The sequence below is a fragment of the Rana temporaria genome, chromosome 10 (genome assembly GCF_905171775.1).
Source record: "Rana temporaria chromosome 10, aRanTem1.1, whole genome shotgun sequence".
NCBI lineage: Eukaryota > Metazoa > Chordata > Amphibia > Anura > Ranidae > Rana > Rana temporaria.
This window is the reverse complement of record NC_053498.1, coordinates 95,868,234-95,895,104: the sequence shown is the minus strand read 5'-3', so window position 1 is coordinate 95,895,104 and position 26,871 is coordinate 95,868,234. Positions and strand designations below refer to the sequence as shown.

Genomic DNA, 26,871 nt, shown 5'->3' with positions numbered 1-26,871 from the left:
AATGGTAAGCTTAATGACCACAGTTGCTGGCAGTACTTTCAAGCATGCCCCTTTACATCCCAAGTGGGCAGAATTCAGCAGAGGTGATGGTGAATATGACCTCAGGGGGGCATGATATACATATGAATGTCACCTTTATTTACATATCAATACTGCTGGTCTGCCGCTATTTACATATTAATCCTGCCATTATTTACATATCTATGTCAGTTATTTACATGTAAACACAGGGTCTGCAGGTGAGTCATCTGTACGCAGCAATTGGGCAGAGCTGGGCAGCATTAGTAGCAGAACGTCACACTGAGATATCGGGACACAGCATGGGACTAAAACTCAAAGGGACATGGGAATTTAAACTGGGATAGTTGGTAAGTATGAGACAGCTGCTTTGGGCCCCACAACTATGATGGGGCCCATGGCAGCTTCCCCTTTTGCCCTGCCTTAAAGATAGCCATGCTTCCAGCATGACAATGACCCAAAAGCACACGGCCAAAATGACCACAGTGGTTGAAGGAGTAAAGGCCTAGTCAGTGCCCAGTCTTAAACACCATTGAAAATCAATGGAATGACTTGAAGACTGCAGTCCATTATTGGTCACCATCAAACTTCATTGAGCTTGAGCAGTTCTGCAAAGAAGAGTGGGCAAATATTGCAAAGTCTAGATGTGCAAAGTTAGTAGAGACATATCCCAACAGACTAAAGGCTGCTCAACAAAATACTGACACAAGGGGGTGATCCTTTTTCCAACTCGATTGGTTTTAAACAAAAATTCTGAAATGTTGTTGTTAAAACTTTTACTTGGATGTTATACGTTGAGTAAATATAGCTGGATAAAACAAAAACTGTGTCTGTCTTCATTTCAGGCTGCAAAGCAACAAAATATAATTATTTTAAAGGGGAGTGATTCTTTTCTATGCCCACTGTATCTACAAGCCTCTTCTTGCCTCTTTATCGTGTTTCCTAATTTAACAAGTTTTATCTCAGCAGCAACGTTTTCACAAAAGGAGTGTTAAAATTCTCAAACATTGTGCCATCCACATATTACGCATTTACTAACTGTCTTCTGGTTTTAAGGATATGCCTGTAAATAAAATTAGTTTAATGGGAAACACTGTGTTGTCTGAAATACCATGCATAAGTAAACTGCAGGCAGTGTTAATTTTATACTTGACAAGCACGGGATTTCTGACTTACCAGTAAGGCTGGCCATAAATTATACAATTTTCTTGTGCGACTTTCCTTTAGATTTACCAAAACCATAGAATGGGAGGTCAAACCTAAATAAACGAAAGAAAATTGTATGGTGTATGGCCAGCTTAAAACTGCTTTTTTGGCGTACAGGGCATGGAATCTTTAGTCTTTAAAGAAGTAATACTACATTTGTTTATATATATTTTTTTTTACATTTTTCAGTTACCATGGGACAAAGTACATGTAGTACATTGTTACATCCCCCTAGGTGCCCTGTAACACTAGCTGTGATGTCTGACAGGGTGCCTCTTGACTTTATAGCTAGTAAGGTGATGGCTTTGCTCTGATGCACCTGTTTCCATCCCCAGCCCTTGTCTGAGGCAAGCAGGGCCATCGTAATGCAAGGGCACTCCTGGGCACATCCCAGCAGCCCCAGGTACATGGGGGGGCCCCACAATAATCTTGCATGACATCATGACATCATACTTGCCAACTGTCCCAGATTTGGTGGGACAGTCATGCTTTTTACTAAACTGTCCCGATAGGGTCGTGTCTCGGGAAACGTCCCAGAACCTATACTCTGCCCTTCTGATCCCAGTGTTGTGCCCTCCTGACCCCCTCTGTACCGTGTTGACTAGTCTTTGATTCATGGAATGTTTTACTTTTGAATATGCATATATGTTTAATTCTATCATATAGTCTATCAACTATTATACTTTATTTCTTGAAAGTAGGTGTGTAAATTAGGGCAAGCTGGTAGAGGCCCGAGTGCATTACTTTGCCCAGGGGCCCATGATGCAATTTAGCCCTGGAGGCAAGCACTAGCGAGTGGAATACATAGGGATGGGAGACTGACATATCACTTTCCTCTGCAGGTGGGCAGCCATATTCTGGCATTGAGAAAACTTTTTATGTCTTTGGGGAAAGGCCCCTAAGACCCCTTTCACACTGGAGCGGTTTGCAGGCGCTATTGCGCTATAAATAGGTCCTGCAAACCGAACCTAAACAGCTGCTGCTGTCTCTCCAGTGTAAAAGCCAGAGGGCTTTCACACTGGAGCGGTGCGCTAGCAGGACGGTAAAAAAAGTCCTGCTAGTCGCATCTTTGGAGCGGTAAAGGAGCGGTGTGTATACTGGGCTCCTGCCCATTGAAATCAATGGGACACCGTGGCTATACCGCCGGCAATGCGTCTTTCTTGGCCGCTAGCGGGGGTAAAGCCACCCCACTAGCGGCCGAATAGCGCCGCTGCTTTGGCCCCAGTGTGAAAGGGGCTTAACTCCATTACCAGGTTGGAAATCCACCACACCAGAATGGGTCTGGACTTGAGGGTCAGCTACATGAGGTAGTTTAGGCTGTCCTATGTTGGCAGAATGTTGCAGTGGTCTGAAGTGAATCTGGGTGTATGGTACTGCCTCGAAGAAGACTACCATACCAAGAACCTATTGCAGGAACAAATCAAAGGTCGACCCTGGAACTCTAGGGTCCGGGCACATACAGTAAGTAGAGGAAGAAAAAGAGGAGCAAAAATATAGGTATGTGCGATAATTTACCTCCACGGAGGCCTGCTTCCCTCTTTTCTAGTTCAACATCAGTCTTGGTGGTCCGCGAGAAGCTGTCTGAGCAGATAGCAGAACTGAGGCGGGGGCTTGCAGGAGTTCCTTCTGATATGGCCGGATTGGATACACCTGAGAAATTAGAATTTTTAGGATCAGAGAGTTCTCTCACCATAACGATTCATTTTCAATGTTTGTAGTGAAACAAATATTAATTGTCTTAAAACTTTCAGGAAAGAATGGAGCTGGCATAGAAAATTCCACATCACAGGTAGATATAGAAACTGATCACAGATATTATAGAAATAAAATCAAGTTTACTATTTTGTGAGACAATAAAATTCATGAATAAAACTTTTATTTAAAGCCTGGTTCACACCTATGCATTTTTAGTGCGCTTTCAGTTTTGCAGAAACACACTGCTGGCCATTTAGCATGAATTCTTATGGGTGACGTTCACATGCAGGTTGTGTTTTTGGTTTTATAGACTTCAATACATCAAAAACGTGTTGATGGCTCGATTCACATCTATGCATGTTGCTTTTGAACATTTCTGCAGTGCTTTTTTTTTATGAAAAACTGCGAGTGCCCCCCTCAAAATCATACCAGACCTTTTGGTCTGGTATGGATTTGGAGGGGGTACCCCACATCAAATTTATTTTTAAAAATGACTTGGGGTCCCCCCAAAATCCATACCAGACCCTTATCCGACCATGCAGCCCAGCAGGTCAGGAAAGGGAGGGGACGAGCTCCCCCCTCCTGAACCATACCAGGCCACATGCCTTCAACATGGGGGGGGGGCGTGCCGTCCTTTGGCACATGGGGGCTCTGCCCTGCGACCCCAAAGCACCTTGTCTTCATATTGATGGGGGAAAAGGGCCTCTTCCCCACAACCCTGGCTGATAATTGTGGGGGTCTATGGGTAGGGGGTTTATGGGGTCAAGGTGCTTTTGGGTGCCCCCTGAAAAAAAGCCTGCCTATTATACACTAAAGAGGTGGTGCTCCATTGTGTTTAAATCTTTTAGCTATCAGTAGCTGTGCCATGTTCTCTTTGGTTAGAACAGAATTCTTCCTGATATAACATAGCTCCCACCTGTCCCTCATTCCTCCTCATTTGTCCTTCATTTTGGTCTGATATATATAATTGTATATAAAATGCACTTTTTATCTATCAAAAAGTTGTTTCTAAACCTTTCATCTGATTTCTAAATTGCTGCATTTGTAAATTCCAAAGGCCAACATAAAGGAATAGTAGTGGTAAAAAAGCACTTGTGGGTTTAACCAATCTTGTTTTTTTGTACAATTCTCCTTTAAGGGGGCGTGACATGGGGTGTGTCCTATGCCTGCATACTTTTGCTGATAGGTGTCCCTCATTCCCATCTTAAAAAGTTGGGAGGTATGGATAAGGATCTTTGACAGCACCCTATTGATCAGTCCTGCATATCAGAGAGACCTGATGACTTCTAGAGTTATAAATTACCTCAGATGTATTATTATTTTTCTTCAACATCATTGGACCGAGAAAGCAATGTAAGAACATTTAGGGATTTATTACATATGAGTGTTATTTGCTCTGGTTTAGAAATATGTGTAAACCCAGCCACCTATTTAGGTAAGCAGTTTCCATATTCTTGAAGGGAATATCAGATTATGTACATTTTGTCTCTCTACATTTTTGTGATTTTAAATAATATACTGTATGTACGGTAATTTGTATTCACCAATACTAAAGACTTCAATTTTTGCTATATATGAGATTTAATTACATTATCCATTATCCATCATTTTTAATGAAATATATACCCATGTAGTATTCAAATTGTTATTAATATGGTAAGCATCTTTGTACATCACCGTAGCTTATTGCATAGCTTTATCAAATAACATTGAAAGCAATTGTTTTTGCTTAATACTAATTTCATTTATATTCAGTTATATACAGTATGTCAGTATATGATCTGCATGTCATACCCATGTAGATGCTGGAAACAGTACAAGGCTCCACCAGTACCGCCTGGTCTTCAGGCTTTCGGGATCTACGAGGTTTAAGTTTGGCATCAGGGTTAGATTGGATCATAAGTGGCTCCTGGCGCTTTCTTCTCTGTTTCTTCTCAAAAAGTTTGCGCTATCCAGCAGTAAAGTGAAATAAAAAAAAATATGGCACATCATGGTATAAGTACATTTATTTTGTTTAGCCAATTTATTTATGTCAGATATTCCTTATGAAGTAAGTGCACCTTTGAGATGTTCTCAAGAAAATAATTCAACTTTCAGCTGTTCAGGGATTTACCTCCCTTAGCTCATTTAAGCCTAGTACACACAGGCCAAATGTCGGGTGGTATCGGCCGGTTCATTCTCCTGGGCCCTTGAGAAAGTCACGTGATCTTTGACGCAACGCATTGGGAGGAGCTGGATGACTTGAATGTAAGTTATTTATATTTTAATAAAATTGTTTTTATTTACTACTACACTATGGAGATATCCTTTGTCCCCTACAGTCTCATCCCTTGGTCTGTGATCTGAGGAGAAGAGATTAAAGTGTGACCTGTTGCAAGGATTGTATACATTCAAGGCGCTGTTAGACCCTTGTGGTCTCTTCTCGAGGTGAGCTGCTAGGACTCACTGGCTGAACCCTGCATGGTGAAAAAAAATTGTAACCACATTACTCTAGATGGAAAAAGGAGTGTGACCACAACACTTTATTAACTGACATTTATTTGCACTATAGATTTTTTCCTATTACCCCACATCCTATAATACATTTTTCTTATTCACTGTGGATTGGATTGTTATTCTGCATTTCCTTTACTGGACTATGTTATTATATAAAAGGACACTTTTATATTTTTCATCATGTTTCACTCACTCAAGTCAAATGTGTTGAAATTTTTAGAATTTGTTATACAGTACATATTGTTCTGCAGCACAGGTTATTTGTTATTATAATTTTTTCATTGTTACTGTTTTATGCCATTATTACAGTAATTATTGTGAGCACTAGGTGTATCAGTTATTTTTAGGTAGCGCCACATTTACTTTTTTCTCAATACCTAGGTCTCTGTGCTTCGCTATGTAATTAAGGCAGATCCTGACTGGCAGGGTGCTAAAAACATCACAGCTTGCTGACTTAGGCCCCGTACACACGCCCGAGGAACTCGACGGGCAAAACTCATCGTTTTGCTCGTCGAGTTCTGTGTGAAGCTGCCGAGGATCTCGGCGAGCCAACTTTCCTCATTGAACAACGAGGAAATAGAGAACATGTTCTCTATTTGGCTCGACGAGGAACTCGTCGGCTTCCTCGGCCGAAAGTGTACACACGACCGGGTTTCTCGGCAGAATCCAGCTCCGACCGAGTTTCTGGCTGAATTCTGCCGAGAAACTCGGTCGTGTGTATGGGGCCTCAGTATTCTTCTCGAGAGCCCTTATCCTTGATGCAAGCAGCAGGCTGTTTCTTGGGAGCAGTTATACAAATATCAAAATGGCAAAAACAAAAGATTCCATGCTGGAGGCCTAACAATTAAATATCACATTCAAAACCACGCTAAACCACATTAAATATAAAAAAAGTTTGATAAATGCATGTTAGTCTGGAGGAGTGGTTATTCCTAGGCAGGCTGTAACTGCATGCAGATTGCTCTATGGAACGCCCACATGTGACGTAGAGCATCCATGATGGAAAGAACTAAAATTCAATGAATAAAGGGGCAGGCCAGGGACAATGAGGCTTGGGTGGAAAGGGTTAGATGATGCTGGACATACTCCGGCCAGGAAATAAGTCTGGCTCGTTCCAACTTACTGCAATTTCTAATGCACGCTGTGGATTGGGGATTTGGAGAAAGGATTAAAGCTAGGAGGGTTTTTTAGAGTAGAGGATTTGTGCTAGGAGGGGGGATTTGGAGTGAGAACTTACACTAGGAGGTGGCATTTGGGGGAGGATTTACGCTAGGAGGGGGGATTTGGGTATAGAACTTACACTAGTAGGGGGCATTTTGGGGGGGATTTACGCTAGGAGTGGGGATTTGGGGAGAGGATTTGTACTAGGTGTGGGGAATTGTGCTAGGAGTGGGGATTTGGAGGGGGAACTTACACTAGTAGGGGGCATTTGGGGGGGGGATTTACGCTAGGAGTGGGGATTTGGAGAGAGGATTTGTGGTAGGAGTGGGGATTTGGGGAGAGGATTTGTACTAGGTGTGGGGAATTGTGCTAGGAGTGGGGATTTGGAGGGGGAACTTACACTAGTAGGGGGCATTTGGGGGGGGGATTTACGCTAGGAGTGGGGGTTTGGAGAGAGGATTTGTGGTAGGCGTGGGGATTTGGAAGGAGAGAGGATGTGTGCTAAGAGGGAGGATTTGTAGAGGATTGGGGGGAAAACGATGTGCTGGGAGGGGGATTTGGACTGTGAGGACAGGAAATGTTTGCATTTTTGTTTGGGGAGAATTTGAACTTGCAGGAATTCTCTGCCTACAGGCTTCTGAGATGTAAATGTGGCCCTGCTGGTTGTACTAAAGTTGATCAATGAATCAACTTCAGTACTACAACGAGTCTGTCGGGTTTTGTACTGTCACAGGTAAACAAAACTACTAATGGAAGACGGCTATTTATTAGGTAACCTAGTGTTTTTACCTGTAACTCCAGTTTCTGTTGACGTACATCATGCAGATCATCATCATTCCTGCAGTGGCATAAAACAGAGGCAATTTTTAAACTGTATCTGCCTTCCTACATAATACATATATCATTTGCGCTATTGCTGTCTGTACATTAGATATTAACGATAATCCCCATCCCTAAGATTGACAGTGGACCTGAAATTGATTAATAATACATATAATGTTGTTTTGCAGATATGATGCTTGATATCATCTCTGAAAAAAATGGTGCTAGCATCTAGAGTTCAAATTGAACAGATAAATATGAGAGTGCCTCCTCTAATATTGTAAATTGTATAATTCTTACAGCATATCGCCACTAGTATTCTTGTGGTTACAAAGTAAATTCATCACTAAAGCAGTAATAAACCCAATTCTTATATGTGGTGGCTGTGATCATTTTCTTTCTTTTAAAATACAGGCAGATACTTATCCATCATGCCATACCATTAGGGAGGCATGTGATTGGTCCCAGATTTATTCGGCATTCTTCAGTGTAAAGAACAACAAGGAGTGCTGGAAGTGATGGTTTGACCCCCACAGAGCCCTGATCCCAACATAATCGAGCCTGACTGGGATTACACGAAGAGACAGAAGATTTTAGGCAGTCTACATCCACAGAAGATCTGTGGTTAGTTCTAAAAGATGTTTGGAACAACTAACCTGCCGAGTTCCTTCAAAGTACAAGTGTACCTAGAAGAATTAATGCTGTTTTGGAGGTCACACCAAATATTGATTTGATTTGGATTTCTCTTTTGTTCATTTACTTTCCATTTTGCTAATTGATAAAAATAAACTATTACCACTTTAATTTCTGAAAGCATTTTTTTACACCTCCATAAAACATTTCCACACTACTGTATCAATGTTGCCAACCTACCAGATTAAAATTTACTGGCATGACACCCGAAATTTACTCGGACAGCCACATTTTTACTGGCATTTCACAAAAGTTATTAAATTACATTTTTAGGTGCAAATTTCAGTATTTAGGCTACAAACAAGTACGCTAGGCAAATAGCAATGTGATTTAAGGTAGATATTAAGGTAAAAAAAACATCCCCCTCTGCCACCAACACCACCTGCCTTCACTCCCCTCTGCGGTGCTACAATCTCCCCCTGCCTCCAATCTCCCCTAGGCCCCCTTCCTCCAATAACCCCCTGCCTCCATCCCTCTCTGCGGTGCCACCAACAACCCCTGTCTCCATCCCCCACCCTCTGCGGTGCCACCATCCCCCTCTGCGGTGCCACCAATACCCCCTGCCTCCAATCACCCCCTGACACTAACACCCCCATGCCTCCATCCCCCTCTGCGGTGCCACCGCAGCCACCATCACCCCCTGCCTCCAATTTCCATGCGCAGTTCCAAGCCAAACCGATCTCGGCTATTTTTACTGGCACATTCCCGCAACCACAGACATTTACGAACGGGGGAAAAAAGTGCCCGTTTTTACGAACTGTCCGTAAAAATACGGACGGTTGGCAACACTGTACTGTATGTGTAGTGCTTACCCTCACAGGAGTCACTTGGTACATTGGGGTTGATTTACTAAAGGCAAATCCACTCCGCATTACAAGTGCACTTGGAAGTGCAGTCGCTGTAAATATGAGGGGAAAATCTGAAATTAGGGGAAGCTCTGCTGATTTTATCATCCAATCATGTATAAGGAAAAATGCTGTTTTTTTATTTTCCTTGCATGTCCCCCTCGGATCTACGACTGCACTTCCAAGTTCACTTGCAGTGCAAAGTGGATTTTCCTTTAATAAATAAACCTCTGTTCGTTTGTCTAGACTCTATTTATAAAATCAGCCCCTTTGACACAGCAGGTTAAGCAAATGAATACTGCAGTACTATTGGGAGCACAAATATAAATATCCTGCAGGGAACTATGTTTTATTTTAGAAAGCAAACACCAGATTGGCTAGAAACTCAATATATTGTCATGGTTTAAAGTAAATGGTTTAAATTGCCAAGCTGCGGTTTCCAAAGCAAGCAAAGTTCTTTCTTGTATTAAGAGAGGTATGGACTTTTGCCCCTGTACAAATCATTAGTAAGACCTCATCTGGAATATGCAGTTCAGTTTTGGGCACCAGTTTTTTTTAAAAGGATATTGGGGAACTGGAGAAAGTGCAGAGAAGGGCAACCAAACTGATAAGAGGCATGGAGGAGCTCAGCTATGAGGAAAGATTAGAGGAACTGAATTTATTCTCTATTGAGAAGAGGAGTTTAGGGGGGGAAATGATCAACATGTACAAATATATAAGGGGTCCATATAGTGAACTTGCTGTTGAGTTATTCACTTTACGGTCAACACTGAGGACAAGGGGGCACTCTTTGGGCTAGATTCACATAGATCAGCGGATCTTTAGATCCGCGTGATCTATGTGATTTAAGATACGCTGCCGCAAGTTTGAGAGGCCAGTGGGTAATTCACAAAACACTTACCTCCAAACTTGCGGCGGCGGATCGTAAACCCCCCGGCGGAATTCAAATTCCGCGGCTAGGGGGAGTGTACTATTTAAATCAGGCGCGTTCCCGCGCCGATTTAAATGAGCATGCGCGTCCGCGAAATTTCCCGGCGTGCATTGCTCCCACTGACGTCGCTAGGACGTCAGTGGTTTCGACGCTTACGTAAATGACGTCCATCCGTATTCGAGAACGACTTACGCGTCGCAAACGACGTAAAAAAATTCAAAATCGACGCAGGAACGACGGCTATACTTAACATTGGCTGCGCCTCATAGAAGCAGGGGTAAGTATACGCCGGGGAAACGTCGTAACAACACTGCGTCGGGTCCGCGTACGTTCGTGAATTGCCGTATCTCGCTGATTTACATATTTCTCAATGTAAATCAGCGAGAACGCCCCCCGCGGCCATTTTTAAATTGCAGTTAAGATCCGACGGTGTAACACAGTTACACCTGTCGGATCTTAGGCATATCTATGTGTAACTGATTCTATGAATCAGGCGCATAGATACGACCGGCCTAAGTGAGAGATACGACGGCGTATCAGGAGATACACCGTCGTATCTCTCTGTGAATCTAGCCCTTTATGTCTAGAGGAAAAGAGATTTCATCTTCAAATACGGAAAGGTTTCTTCAAAGTGAGATCTGTGAAAATGTGGAAAAGACTCCCTGCAGAGGTCGTTCTGGCCAGCTCAGTAGATTGCTTTAACCTCCCTGGCGGTATGATTCTTTCAGAAAAAAACATGCTGAAAGCGGTACCATTATTTGCAAGGAAATTTGGCGTTTTATACTGTAGGTCTATAATTTTTTAGGAATAACTCACTTAAATCTGACAAAACAAGAATCTAATAGGCATCCCGGGTATGACATTTTTTTAAAAACAAAATTATAAATTATAATATAATAAATAATTATAAATAATTATAACAAATAATATAATTCTAATAAAAATTATTCAATAATGTAATCAACTCAAAATCACTGAAATTTGCTGAGTTGCAGAATTGTTGCTGTCATTATTTTTTTATGACGAATTTCCCCACAAATCGCTATCGCACAATTCTGCAAGTGATTATAATTTATTATCGCTGTTTTCTAGCTGATCTAAAACCATTTTTGACATAAAGGGACACTTTTGGTTGCTATGGACAATCTACAGTTTGCAGGCAGAAAAAAAGGTTTTTATTATATAAAAGAACATGCATGACACTGGGCAGACCACTAGGGACAAGGGGGGTGTTTTTTTTTTACATACAGTACTGTAATCTATAAGATTACAGTATACTGTGTGTATAATGTTTGTTTACTTTTTTGAATTTGGCGCCGATCTCCGCTCCCGTGCGTCGTAACGTCGCAGGGAACGGAGTTCGACGGCACAGGAGGACACTGTGTGAATCGAGTGAGGTCCCGCTCGCTCACACAGCGCGGTGACATCGCTGGATCCAGGAGAAGGTAAGCCAGCGCACGCTGCAGGCTCTGCACAGCTACCCCGAACGTGACTCGGGGTTACCGATTTTGGTCGAAAAAAATCAACCCCGAGTCACGCTCGGGGTTACCGCCAGGAGGGTTAAGAAAGGCCTGGATTCTTTCCTAAGTGCACACAATATAACTGGGTACTAACATTTATAGGTAAAGTTGATCCAGGGAAAATCCGATTGGGGGATCAGGAAGAATTTTTTTCACCTGCTGTAGCAAATTGGTTTAAGCTTTGCTGGGGCTTTTTGCCTTCCTCTGGATCAACTGTGGGTATAGGATTGGGTATATGAGATTGTTTGATATTATTTTTTATTTATTTTTATGGTTGAACTAGATGGACTTGTCTCTTTTTTCAACCTGATTAAGACCCCTTTCACACTGGGGCATTTTTCAGGCGCTTTTGGGCTAAAAATAGCGCCTGTAAAACTCCCCCCTGCAGTCTATTTGGAGCTGTGAAGGAGCGGTGTGTACACCACTCCTGCCCAATGAAATGAATGGGTGGCGCGGCTGAACCACCGTCAAAGCGCCGCTAGTGGCCGAATACCTCCGAAAAAACGACAGTAAAGCGCAGCTAAAACTTTACCACTGACGCTGCCCCCGCCTCAGTGTGAAAGGGATCTAACTATGTAATTTGAAGTATATGCATAAATGAGCAAACAGAGAATAACTTAAATCACAGCTCACTAGACAATGTAATCGCTATGTTATATGTTGCAGAAGCTTGGGTAACGCTCCGTACCGCTAGATTAAAGTAAACCTAGTAACCTACAAAATCAGCAATAAACAATAGCATTGGTAAATAGTAAAAGAAATAGTGATCAATATTACTATAACTCCTCTGCAACCAGTAGGGTATAACCACTTTCTAGTGCAGTTTATATGAATGGCTATGATGACATATAGGGCTCCATAAAGAGATACCTCTTACTATGGACAAAGTTCTTGTGAAGCAGCTATCTGGGTGAGCAGTCCATAGCACTAGTTGTTCAGCCGGCTAATATTGGGGCCCAATCTTTTTGGTGGTGCGCGTAAATGCGGTCCCAACAAAGTCTGCATGCAGTGAATAAAGCTGCTACTTAGATGGCCAGTTCCTAGGTACTCAGTCTCTGCTATCAGCGAAACATCAATGGCGGCAATGCCATCTCATCAGTCCCAGCGATATAACCACTTTGATCCCGCTGCTCACTTCTGAATCTCCCTGGAGTGACTCAGGTCCTCAGCACACAGCTTAACACATTTTTATATCAGGCCACAGGCTTGTAGTAGGTTAGTGTGCACTCAGGGATATGCACACCCCCTCTAAGCCCTGGAGAACAAACTGCTCCTTTCCCCTACTGTTAAGAGTGTATATCTGGGAGTTTCAGTCAAGCTCTCCATCTGCTCTTATGCAAGATCCTCTTCCCAGACTACATTTCCCAAGGTTTAGTGCGGCCTACATAAAGTCTCTCATGTTCTTCATGCCCACCAGCTCCCTCTGCTGAATGAATGCTGAATGGCACTGAAAGCCGGCATAAAAGTCTTCTATAGGCACACAAAGCAGCTGTAGGGCCAGGGATGGACTGGCCATTGGGACTACAGGGAGTTTCCCGGTGGGCCGATGGCTCAGTTGGCCGGCTTCAGTGACAGCGGACTGCCGCCCTCTGTCTCTCCATTCCCACAGCGCTCACCTCCTCTCCCTGCCCACAGCGCTCACCTGGGGGGAACAAATAAGCAGGGGGAGGACCAGAAGAGCAGGGGGGACGACATAGGAGCATGGGGGAGGGGACAGACAGCTGACTCAACAGCTATAGCCTGGGAGTTTCTCACTTCTGCCTAATCTTGTCCCAAAAGGGGGGGGCACCAAACTGATTCTTTGCCCCGGGTGAAATATTGTCTAGCTTCCCCACTGGTACTGCCTATAAGAGTGCCAGTACCAGCCATTCTACGCTAATAAAGTAGAACGGCTAGTGGCTAGTGAAGGGGAAGAGGGGGCTTTGGTGACCGGGGGGGGGGGTGCGGGAGTTGTCCGGCCCCCATGGGAGAGACCTGTCAAATTGGGCCAGTCCGGATGAAGTCCAGGGCCAAATTTTTGTCCCAGTCCAGCCCTGTGTAGGGCCAGCTCTTTATAGTGGTTTCTTCTCTAGCCAAGCACCTAGCTATACATGACATAGGAAGTTACATTGTATACTAATAGTTATTTAACGTTCATATATTGTTAAACATGTTTGGAATTAACTTGATATAAACTGTCATGGCTGAGCCATTAGCTAAAGCCATTAGATCTGATTTCACCATTAATTAGATGTCATAATTGTCTTCTGGATTCAATTAATGTGGAAAACACTGAACAGTGTATTGATTTCCTCTAGGAGCAGCCAATTTATGCACCCAGCTGTTCCCCCATCTAATATAGTGCCAATATTTATCTACTGTCGCAGAACTTACCCAGCAGACACAGCGGATTAAGACAGAGAGCTAAGCTTATTATTGATGAACTGACGACAGCCGCACGAGTAGATTTAGCAAGCAGAACCTTTTAAAATGTACATTATACTGCACAAATGCACAGGAAAGCTGACCACAAATGTCACACCTGAGGTTAAGGGGAAGTACATGTGAAAGTAATCTTATCAATGTGTGTTTATAAAGTAAATCGTTTTTTTCTGTTGGGCAACTATGTATGCACAGGGTGGTGGCTTTCTTACATTTTCAGGCTGGACTACCTGCTAAGTAGTATTGGAAAATGGTTGTGCCTTAGACCACATTCACACCCATGCACATTGTTAATAGTGCATAATGATATACAGTATGTTTTACAAGGTTTTTTTTGGGGGGGGGGGGGGGGGTAAAGAAGCTCATAAAAGCACATGCATCATGCTTTATGTGCATCCATCAATTCAGATAGGCCCTTAGTGGTTATGGATGGTCAAATAACATGTTAAACATCAAATTGTAGTGCAATGCCGCGATATGTCTGAATGGGCAAAATAGAAACCATACAGATAATATATTACAACTCGGTAAAATATGGCGGGTGCAGCACCTAATTAAGTCTGAACACAGGACCCAAATTCAAATTATACAAAATATATGCACATCTCCCTTTAAGATAACAATGCAAATTAATAAATAATACACAATTGAATGTATCCTTTAGTCTTTTTCAACCAGGGTGCCTTAAGATTTATCCAGGGGTGCCTTGGCAAAATGCCTAAAAAATGTTCCAAAAATTGGCGTGTGGATAAAGCTGACTTTTAGTTACACAAAGCCACAGTTTTTCCTTGGGCACCATTATAACTTTCTTGAGGGCACCTTGGCTGAGTGATGGAGAAGAGAAACATTGATATACTAGTCAGTAGGGATGGGAAAACGGTTCAGCCCGAACAACAGAATTATCAGGGTGTTCGACCGTTTGTTCGGCCCGCCGAACAATCACAATGCACTGCGCCGCAGCACAGTGCATTAAAAGCCCCGCTTGGCTGAAGAAATGAAAGCTTTGCCCAATCAGGGCACAGAGCACTGTCAGAGCCATGATTGGATGCTGTCATGATGACTCTATCCAGTCATGGCTCATTGCTGTTAGTCCCACCCCACACTATAAAAGTAATCTTTCAATAGCGGCCATTTTCAGTGTGATATCGGTGTGGAGAGACATAGAACAGGGCTCTGGTCAGTGCTATTAGACGGTGTGCTATTCTGATTCTATTGCCAGTGTAGAATATCAGTTTAGTGTGAATCTAGGGATAGTTCAGTGTGAGTGTAGTGCGACCTTTCATCTTTACATTAGTGTGAATATATGGATAGTTCAGTCAGTGTGAGTGTAGTGCGACCATTCATCTTTACATTAGTGTGAATGTAGGGATATTTCAAGTAGTGTGAGTGTAGTTTAACACAGTATATTTAATTGCATTACTGCAAGTTTAACGCTGTATATTTCAGTGCATTACGTGCACTTTAACGCAGTACATCGATTAATGCAGTATATTTCAGCTCTGTACCATCATGTGGAAGGCAATGATGTGGCATCGATGGGCAAGGCAGTCAGCCACAAAGTTAATGTTACTGCTCACACGTGGTCCAGCAAGCATGGTCAGGGACGATATATTTCATTCACAGCACACTGGGTAACTCTACTTGAAACTTGGAAGGATGCAGGATAGGGCTCAGTGCTGCAGCTTGTTGTGCCCCCATGTCTCCATACAGCTAGTGGTGATGATGCCAGATTTGTCAGCTCTACCCCCTCCTCCTCCGTTTCCATGCCCTTCTCTGGTGAATTGTCCTATGAACCAGACTTACCCCCTAAGCGTTCAAGGGGCTATTAACCACTTAAGACCCAGACCTTTATGCAGGTAAAGGACCTGGCCAGTTTTTGCGATTCGGCACTGCGTCGCTTTAACTGACAATTGCGCAGTCGTGCTATGTGGCTCCCAAACAAAATTGGCGTCCTTTTTTTCCCACAAATAGAGCTTTCTTTTAGTGGTATTTGATCACCTCTGTGGTTTTTATTTTTTGCGCTATAAACAAAAATAGAGCGACAATTTTGAAAAAAAAAACCAATATTTTTTACTTTTTGCTATAATAGATACCCCCAAAAAAGATATAAAAAAAAATTCTCAGTTAAGGCCGATACGTGTTTTTCTACATATTTTTGGTAAAAAAAATCGCAATAAGCGTTTAACGATTGGTTTGCGCAAAATGTATAGCGTTTACAAAATAGGGGATAGTTTTATGGCATTTTTATTAATATTTTTTTTTTACTACTAATGGCGGCGATCAGCATTTTTTTTGTGACTGCGACATTATGGCGGACACATCGGACAATTTTGACACATTTTTGGGACCATTGTCATTTTCACAGCAAAAAATGCTATAAAAATGCATTGTTTACTGTGAAAATGACAATTGCAGTTTAGGAGTTAACCATTAGGGGGCGCTGTAGGGGTTATGTGTGACCTCCTATGTGTTTGCATGGGCTCCCTCATGCTTCAAAGCCTGCAAAAGGACCCAAGAATATGTGTCATAAAGGAGAAGGATCACTATTGGTTGGCAACCCTCCTTGACACTGTTGCAAAGGGAAAGTCTCAAAACTCATCCTGTCCCCACAGAGAGTGCAGAAGATGAAATCTCTTGAGGACACCTTAACCTCCTTAGCGGTATCCCCGAGCGTGACTCGGGGTGGTTTTTCCATGCTAGGATCGGTATCCCCGAGTCACGCTCGGGGTAGATGTGCAGAGCGTGCAGCGGTGTGGCTTACCTCGCAGCATCCACAGACAAAGTTACTTACCTTGTCCCTGGATCCTGTGATGCATCCCCGCTGTGTGAGCGACCGGGTCCTCGCTCGATTCACAGTGTCCCCGTGTGCCGCCGATCTCCGTTCCCTGTGACGTTACGACGCACGGGGGCGGAGAACGGCGCCAAATTCAAAAAAGTAAACAAACACATTACATACAGTATACTGTAATCTTATAGATTACAGTACTGTATGTAAAAAATACACACCCCCCTTGTCCCTAGTGGTCTGCCCAGTGTCCTACATGTTCTTTTATATAATAAAAACTGTTCTTTCTGCCTGCAAAACTATAGATTATAATTATATTATTATTTGTTATAATTATTTATAATTATTTATTATATTATAATTTATAAATTTGTTTTTAAAACAAATTCATACCCGGGATGCCTACTAGACTCTTGTTTGGTCAGATTTAAATGAGTTATTCCTAAGAATTGCAGGCCTACAGTATAAAACGCCAAATTTCCTTGCAAAATAATTGTACCGCTTTTGGTACGAAATTCCAGACAGAATCATACCGCCAGGGAGGTTAAAGAGGAGTTTATCGAATGCATTTCACAATTTTAGTAGTCCTCGCCGACCAGGGCTGTCAGCTTCCATATCTAATCGGCAGCATCTGCATCACACTGTAGATGATTATCTAGGGGCAAAAACAGAGATGGAGAGCTTTCCAGTCGACGATCCACTGGCTTACTGGGTCATGAGAATAGACCACTTGAGCTGCTAGGCTGCCCTGCATGCAGCGTGCTTTCCAAAAGGGTATTCAGTGCTGCTGCAGCTTTGAAGCCCCTGATGCTGATGTCACTAAGGCTCGATTCACATCTATGCATGTCGCTTTTTAGCGTTTTTGCAGTGCTTTTTGCGGTGCTTGCTGCGTTTTTTGACGTGCGTTTTTACCGCGATATTACAGCGATTTGCGGTTTAATTTTTTTTTACATCAATTTAATTTTTTTTACATTTTCTTTAACAACCAGCTATAAACTGGTTAAAAAAAATGCAAATCGCAGCAAAATCGCGGTAAAAATGCGGTACTTGCGTTTTGGATGCGGGTCCATTGAATTCTATCACATGCAAAACGCTGCTTTTTGCAGGAAAAAAAGTCCCTGACCCTTTCCAAAAACGCAGAGGCACAAAAAAGCATTGTTAAAAAATTTCCCTGCATTTCTGCAAAATGTAAAATGCATAAAAAAAAGCATTAGTGTGAATGGAGCATAATTAAAGTGGAGGTTCACCCAAAAAATACATTTTTAACATTACATTCAGCCGAGTTGTCCTAATGACAACTACATGTCGTATTTTCATCGCCGCTACCGGGTATGTCTTCTGCGGGACTGGGCGTTCCCATCTGATTGACAGGCTTCCAACCGTCGCATACTACGCGTCACGAGTTGCCAAAAGAAGCCGAACGTCTGTGCGCAGGCGCCGTATAGAGCCGCACCGACGTTCGGCTTCTTTCGGCAACTCGTGACGTGCTGTATGCAACAGTCGGAAGCCTGTCAATCAGATAGGAACGCCCAGTCCCGCAGAAGACATACTCGGAAGCGGCAGTGAAAATACGGTCAACACGGCTGAATGTAATGTTACAAATTTATTTTTGGGTGAACCCCCGCTTTAAGTGTTTTTGGGTTGATTTCATCTGGAAGAATTTTTTTGATGTAGGTTTCATGGACACAATAGGGTTACAGCGTGAAGGTGCCAATGACACCCAAAGACCAATTTTTCCATACCTGTTTGACAAGTGCATATCATTGCAATTTTTGACAGCAAGGCTATTTCTTGCTTTCATCAAGAGCACCTCTGTAGGGTTATGGTGTGAAGGCGCCAAACGACAAATTCCATTTTTGTCACACCTGTTAGGCCTCGTACACACGACCGGATCGATCCGCTGGGATTGATCCGCGGATCAGTTCCAGCAGATAGATCCGGTCGTGTGTACGGCCTAGCGAACATTTTCAGGCGGATAAAAATCCAGCCGACGGATTCCCAGCGGATAAAAATTTCTTAGCATGCTAAGAAATCTATCCGCTGGAATCCAGTCCAGCGGACTGATCCGGTCGTCTGTACAGACTCACCGGATCAGTCCGTCCGCTCCCATCCCTCGCATGTGTCGTAATGATTCGACACATGCGTGGAAGTATTTACCTTCCAGGGTCGCGCACGTCGCTGCGTCATCGTTGCGGCGATGGCGCGGCCACGTCACCGCAGATGTATTCCGCGGGGATTTCGATCTGATGGTGTGTACAGCCATCAGATCCAAATCCGCCAGAGGATTTATCCGCTGGAAACGGATGTACAAGGCCTTACTTCTATCAAAAGTCTGTGGAAGAAACACCAGAATTTATCCAAAAAATCCCTAATAATTGTTCCCAGTGCACTACATTGTAGCATAATCATACAGACTGGCTCCGCAAGGCATTGCTTACAAGATAAAGAAAGCTTGTAGGGAAAATTACATTTTTTTTGGGCTTTATAAATGCAATTATATCTGCAGCTGCTTCTATACACAGTACAGATGTGCCACTTTACAGGTAGACTAAGAGGACCCCCCTAGGCACTATATTGAAAGGAATTTTTTATATTTATGCTTTCACTTTAAGCATCAATAAATCACTGCTCATTTTAAAATGACGGTTTTTACAAACTTTTTTTTAATTGATACATATTCTCCGGGGCAGTACCCAGATCCCCATAATCATTGTATGCCCAATTACTTGCATATAAACCTTTATGGGGTTTGTTATTCGGTTCCAAACGTATGCAATGTTCAAATGTTCTGGTGAGTACCTGTTTGCAAAAGTGTATTTGCTTTGAAAGAATAAGTCGCCTCTAATGTTGGGTGTCTTATGAGTGAATGTTGCTGTGTTGTGCAAAACTATTGGAAAAGTTTTCTATTAGAAAAGTTTTTACATTTTAGATTGGGGTGCCTCGAGACTGTCAATAACTTTTAAAGGGTGCCTCGAGACTGAAAAGAAGTTGAGAAACACTGATTTAAACAATACCAATAAATCAGTAAATAAAGCCCAACCTGAATTCATATACTGTGTGTATATATATATATATATATATATATATATATATATATATATATACACAAAATTGTTATAAAACCATATACAATCCAGTCTAAAAGTGCAAAAAGTCCAGAGTATAACGTGCAACCATATATCTACATGCAAAGCTGGTTGCCCGATATAAAGATCCCAATAAGGCCCCGTACACACGGCCGAGGAACTCGACGTGCCAAACACATCGAGTTCCTCGGCGTGTTCAGTCCTGGAGCCGCCGAGGAGCTCGGCGGGCCGAGTTCTCCCATAGAACAACGAGGAAATAGAGAACATGTTCTCTATTTCCTCGCCGAGTTCCTCGTCGGCTTCCTCGGCCGAAAGTGTACACACGGCCGGGTTTCTCGGCAGAATTCAGCTCTGAACCGAGTTTCTGGCTGAATTCTGCCGAGAAACTCGGTCGTGTGTACGGGGCCTCAGAGATCATATGTGCTCTATCTGCAGCAAAACGGGCAACTCCAATCACTGGCTGATCCCCAGTAGGGAAAATCCATTGGCTGACTACACAGCTCACACCACTATGCATGTATTTAGGACCACGCACCTTGCCTTTAACCAATTCTCAGCAGGGGCATTAAAACAAGAAAGGAGAAGCTTCATAATGTAATATTTTCCTGATGATGCCTATTTAGAGGAAACATGTTGGGTGAAGCTGTTCCTGTGATGTCACTATGCATGCCGGAGGGTCCCGCAGCTTTTCAGATGGCTTTTGACAGGCAATGAGGCAGCATTGTATCACCTCTTGATTAACTGTTTTAACGCCTTAAACCCCCGCACTAGTGCAACTGCGTTTTGTCACTGTTGCAGTCTGTACCAGAGTTCTCTTAGGAAGATGGCCAAACCGGTCTGATACTTGCTTTACCCCACTATTTACTCCCTGTATGGAACATCTTTGATGAGGAGAACCTTATCCTCACTTTCAACATGTGAGATATCACTTCAGTTGAGTTGTTGACCTTTCAAAAGGGGACATTGTAGTATACTATACTTTTTCAAGTATGTTGAACTTTTTTCATTATTACAATTGATTATTCACCGATTAGGGTGATAAGACTTTCAAGGACATTGTGTATTTTATGGGTGTTTAGACCACTTCTTTCTTCTATTTCTTTTTTTTTTTGCTGTTTATTTTAATTGTGCTTTATATTAAGTGTTTAGTACGTTGACCTCCACTGTAAAGGACATTCTTTCCACTGACCACCAATGTAATATCCATTCTACCTACTGATCAGCAATGTAAGGGGAATTTTTCCCACTGACTAACAATGTAAGGTGCATTCTTCTCACTGACCAACAATGTAAGGGGCATTCTTCCCACTGACCACCAATGTAAGGGGCATCCTTCCCAATGACCACCAATATCAGGAGCATTCTTCTCACTGACCTCCAATGTGAGGGGAATTTTACCACTGACCACCAATGCAAGGGGGCTATTCTCTCTACTAACCATCAATGTGAGGGGCATTTTTCCACTGACCACCAATAAATTGGTATTAGCAGGGGTTCCCAAAGACCTGCAAAATATTTCAAGGGTCACAGAGAGGAAGAACGGGGAGAGGTGAGTGTAAACAAACCTCTTCCCGTGCTTCCAAGTGTGGCTGTCACTGATCGTCTGTTCCCTGTGTTAGGAAATGACGATCAGTGACGTCACACGCACAGCCACGCCCCCCCACAGTAAGAACACTCTCTTAGGGCACACTTAACCCCTACAGCGCCCCCTCCTGGTTAACCCCTTCTTTGCCAGTGTCATTTTTACAGTAACCAGTGCACTGTTCGCTGTAAAAATGACAATAGTCCCAAAATAGTGTCAAAAGTGTCCGATGTGTCCACCATAATGTCGCAGTCATGATCAAAATCGCTGATCGTCGCCATTACTAGAAAAATAATTATTAATAAAAATGCAATAAAACTATCCCCTATTTGGTAGACGCTATACATTTTGCGCAAACCAATCAATAAACGCTTATTGTGATTTATTTTTTTAACAAAAATATGTAGAAGAATACGTATCGGCCTAAACTGAGGGAAACATTTTTTTTTATATATTGTTTGGGGATATTTATTATAGCAAAAAGTAAAAAATATTCATTTTTTTCAAAATGTTCACTCTATTTTTGTTTATAGTGCAAAAAATAAAAACCGCAGAGGTGATCAAATACCACCAAAAGAAAGCTCAATTTGTGGGAAAAAAAGGACACCAATTTTGTCTGGGAGCCACGTCGAATGACCGCGCAATTGTCAATTAAAGCGACGCAGTGCCGAATCGCAAAAAGGGGCCAGGTCCTTTAGCTGCATAATGGTCCGGGGCTTAAGTGGTTAAGATGGATCGCCAATGAAACACGTTTAGGCACATACACTTGTTTCCATTATGATCTGGGGCCCAGATCATAATGGAAACAAGTGTATGTGCCTAAACGCCGATCCATCTTAACCACTTAAGCCCCGGACCATTATGCAGCTAAAGGACCTGGCCCCTTTTTGCGATTCGGCACTGCGTCGCTTTAATTGACAATTGCGCGGTCGTGCGACATTGCTCCCAAACAAAATTGGCGTCCTTTTTTTCCCACAAATAGAGCTTTCTTTTGGTGGTATTTGATCACCTCTGCGGTTTTTAATAGAGCGACAATTTTGAAAAAAATTAATATTGGGGCTTCAAATTTTGACTTGGTTAAAACAATTATGTATATTTTCACTTTAATTTCAACAAATGAGGCAAGGAAGACAAAGAGTCGCCGTGCCACTCATAAAACACCACCATTCTAATGAAAACACATAACTGAGATGCAGGCCAGGGATTCACTGCTGAATAATTGCCTGCCATTCCCAGATATTACAGAGTGAGTGACAATGACATCGTGGGTGCTCGCCGCATCCCACTATAAATAAGCCAGGAATTTGTTCTGTACCGAGATGGTGGGCTAAGCTATCACATAATATAAATGTGCCTCACTTATAATTGGTCTCTTTTTTCCTAGCTCTCATACAAGCTGCCATTCTTATAGATTGTATCATCCTACTCCTAATGATGACAGAGAAAGCTGAAAACACAATTATTAAATTCCTTATTCACTGGATTATGTAGGCTGGGAGGGCGACTTCAAGAGCACCTGTCACTTTAGAAGGGGATGGGCACAATGCTCATGGAGGATAGGCATAACATCCTGTTCAAAAACAAGGGGGGGATAGGGTTGGGACTTTAAATGAGGCCTATGATAGAACTACCACAGGCCTCCATCCCTGTAAATAGATACAAAAAATGGTTGGGACTTTATATGAGATGCGTTTTTAGCAGTATGCAATTAAATATATATATGGAATATAAAAAATGTTTCCATATTAGCCAGGCTCAAAGTTGTAAACCAAAAAAGCACTAAACCAAATTAATCTGTCTAAATGTATGTAAATAAAAACAGAGGTTTAGTTGCACGTATCTGCAGATACCTGGGAAGCTGCAGGCCAGCGACAAGGCACTCTGTAAAGCTGCAGGTCCTACCCAGGGGTGGACTGACAACTCATGGGGCCCCTGGGCGATAGAAGATTATGGGGCCCCCGGGCTTACAGATGGCCACCACGCCAGGAGGCATTGCATAGGCAGGACAGCTAAAATCTCAGGATTTTCACATCAAAAGCATGTTGGTTTTGGACATATCAGGGACAGATGTAAAAAAAACACAGATTTTTACATACTGTCCCTGGTTTTATTGAGCCTGGCAACCCTGATGGGGCCCCCTAGTGGCATGGGACCCTCGGGCAGTGCCCGAGAGTGCCAATGGTCAGTCCGCCCCTGGTCCTACCTATGAATTTTAAGGTCTCCTGAAAAGGAGCACAGGTGTGCTAATCAATAGATAGGGGGCAGGTGATAACCTAAAGCCGCCCCTACCTAAAGTTGGTCTAGCAAAAGAGAGCACTGGAAATCAAAAGAAAAGTAGGAGTGGAACAAAAAACTGGCCTACCAAACCAAAATACCACCAAACTGAAAGCAGACCAACTCAAACTGGGTCAGCTAGTCAAAGAATGACAATGCATAATTAAACTGGTCGGTGGTAGATCTGTGGAGGCACTCTGTTCCACTAAAAACACATCTCATATAAAGTCCCAACCCCTTTTTGTAGGCATAAAATCCTAAGCATCATACTTTCAGGTAAAGGTCTCCAGAGACTCACTCATCCATCTTTTTAACACCTCTTTGCACTCTGACCCTCAGGTGGCTCTTTTAAATCACAACGCATTGAGATTGACCAAAAAGTTAAACCGTTTTCATCAGACGAACCGATCGTGTGTACGCGGCATTAGTGCTGTATTGCCAACTGCAGCGGTAGATATAAAACAAATTCTCAAACAAACTTAAAAAAATAAAAATACAGCGCTAAAGGTCAGTGCATGTGCAGTGCAATGTAAAGTAAACCATTAATTTATTACAAATAACCCCCCATAGTGTGATATGCAATAATATAGTTCAATCCAATCAATAACCGAGTGGAAGACATTTTCATATAATTCACCACTGGATTTTGTCCTTATATTATTGCATATCACACTGTGGAGGGCTTTTTGTCATAAATACAGGGTTTACTTTATGTTGGAGAGATTAGACATCAATTGGAGTAAAAATTCATGAAAATTTGTGAACCTAGCTTTAGGATCTATTCGCAATATTTTAGTGTGGTATGGCAAGTGTTAACAGACACACCCAGGGCTCAAGTCTTGCGGGAACAGAGTTCCTGCACTTTTTTCACAGCAGGAACGCAGTTCCCTTTGCAGGACTAGAGCAGCTGAGAGCAGCCGAGCCGCCCGAGCCAATCCTTCACTAAGCATCGATGCCCAGCTCGAGTCACTGTCAGGGGCAGGCGAACCTTAGTAATCCTTTATGTTACTGGCCGCTTCCTGTATATGGATTCATCGAGTAGTATGCGGGTATTCCGTCACTTCCTCGATGCCGCAATGTCTCCTGGGAGCTTTTGTCATTGTTCCCAGGAGAAATTGCAGCGGTCTGCCGCGAATTATCGCGGGATTTAGAAAGAACTTGCTTTATGTACCCTAGTAACATAAAGGATTACTAGGGTACAGTGGATCGAAAAAAGAACAAACATGCGGTTTAGTAATTATGCATATGAGCGTATCATTTATTTTTTTTGGTGGGGGAGTGGATCTTGGGTGGGAGTTCCCACACTTCTTTCCCCAGGTCTTGACCCCTGCCTTGCAGCAATAGGTTGGTGCGGTACGGTGCGGTACTAATCATTCTGAATGGAACTGCAATGCACCCTAATAAAGGATGTGCGCTGCAACACAGTGAAACTATCAAAGAGGAGAGCCACAAGGTTGTAATGCGTTCCCTCTACCATAAAATACAGCAATCACTGTTATCCAGCTCCGATGTCTCTGGAGCCCAAGAAATCCACCACAGAACAAATGGATTCCATCCTGAGCTTGTGTATCCTGACAAAATAATTCAGGACCTTGAGGCCCAGGAACGGCCAGACCCCTTCCTTCTTTGGAACCATAAACAAGTTGGAATAAAACACCCACCAGAACCCCTCCAGGCGTGGGACTGGGGCTATCATGCCCTGAAGAAGCAAGTCCTGCACAACCACGGAAAGATCTTGTAAACGAGACGGTGGAGAGAAGAAGAGTGGAAGGAAGAACCAGTCTGGTGGATAGGAAAGAAATTCTGTTTTGTAGCCCAAAGGTAACAGTTCGCAAACCCAATTGTTGGAAATTAGGGAAATCCAGGGGTCTGTGAAACAATGAAGACCGCCCCTGACCTTGGTGTAAACAGGTGGGTGTAAACCTTTATGCCATGAAAGGCATGTCCACGGCTCATTAGACCGGTGAGGTCATTTACATTTTTTGGGACTCCTGAGGGGGCCTGAAAGGACTTGCAGGAGAAGGAAACTTTCCTTTCCGTAAGTATTTGATAATGTTATCCCGTGTGGCACCAAGGAGCTGCTTGTCCTGGAAGAGCAACCATGCCAGCTCCTTCTAAGAAGTCTGGTCCACTGACTAACACTTAAGCCAAAGTACTCAGTGCAGCACCATGGCCCAAAACGTATAGTCTTCAAATTAATGGAACCATATCCAAGGATGCAGCACACGCAAGCTTGTGATCCTTTATGACTTGGTCCACTAGCTCCAGCATGCAGAGCATTCCCCAAGCAAACCCCCAAGACCCCACAGAGCGCTCGGACCACTCACACCCGGTGTCCGCCCCAGATATGTAAAAAACGTATGATCAAGGTACAAGAGCCAGCCCATACAACCGCCGGCCAAGGAAAGATACGGGGAAGGGAGCACAGAACAAAAACGTGGCTGGGTGAAGTGGGGAGGAGGAGACCCCACTGGACCGACCACCCGCAGCCCCCCACACACCTGCTAAATAGGGGAGGGGGATGAATACCTACCACCTAGGTGGGAGGACTGTCAGCCAGGGGAACACTGTAATATGAACAGCAGTAGCTTAGTCATATATGTCCCCAGACAGGAACAACTCATCGGCTGCCCTGCCCCGGGATTGGGCTGTCATAGCTGACCCTCCATGTACAGTAGCTAGTGGTCTGCATGCGTTTGCTAGTTAATCTGAGGTAACTACTGGATCTAGATTATCCACAGTGACAAACTCTACAAACCTTTTCCCACGCTCAACTGCTCTGTTATCACATGGATTGCTGAGGGCCAGTGCTCATGGCTGCAGTTTGTGCTTCCAAGGCATCAATCCATTAAAGAAACTAGATGGCAACCTGGTGCTTTCCAAGTTCCAAATTCTTTATTAGGCTACATTAAAAGCAGCACAATATAGCTAACATGTTTCAGCCATGTCAGCCTCCTTGAAAGCATCTCCAACTCTTTTAATGTGGCCTTATAAAGAATTTGGGACTTGGAATGCACCAGGTTGCAGGCTAATTTATTTTATATCTAGATTATCCATCCTGTCACCCAGTTGATTGATGATCTTCACAGGAAGAATCCAAAGGAAAAAACAAAAACGGGGAAAAACAAAATTGTCCGACAACAAATGCGTTTGTTGGATTGGATTATCCGATCGTGTGAACAAAATTCCGTCGGACTAAAATCCAAAGTACAAACACGCATGCTTGGAACCAATGCTAATCATCAGACAATATTAGCAGACGTTACCCAAAGGGTGGCGCTAAAGAGCTGAAAAACAATGTAGTTTTGTGTATGCTGTATGCAGAACAAGTTCACG

General features: G+C 43.1%; 1 pseudogene; it reads right to left on the bottom strand.

Annotated features, from left to right (window-relative positions):
• LOC120915345 overlaps positions 1–26,871 on the bottom strand; it is a 55,071-nt pseudogene that overhangs the window by 26,166 nt on the left and 2,034 nt on the right.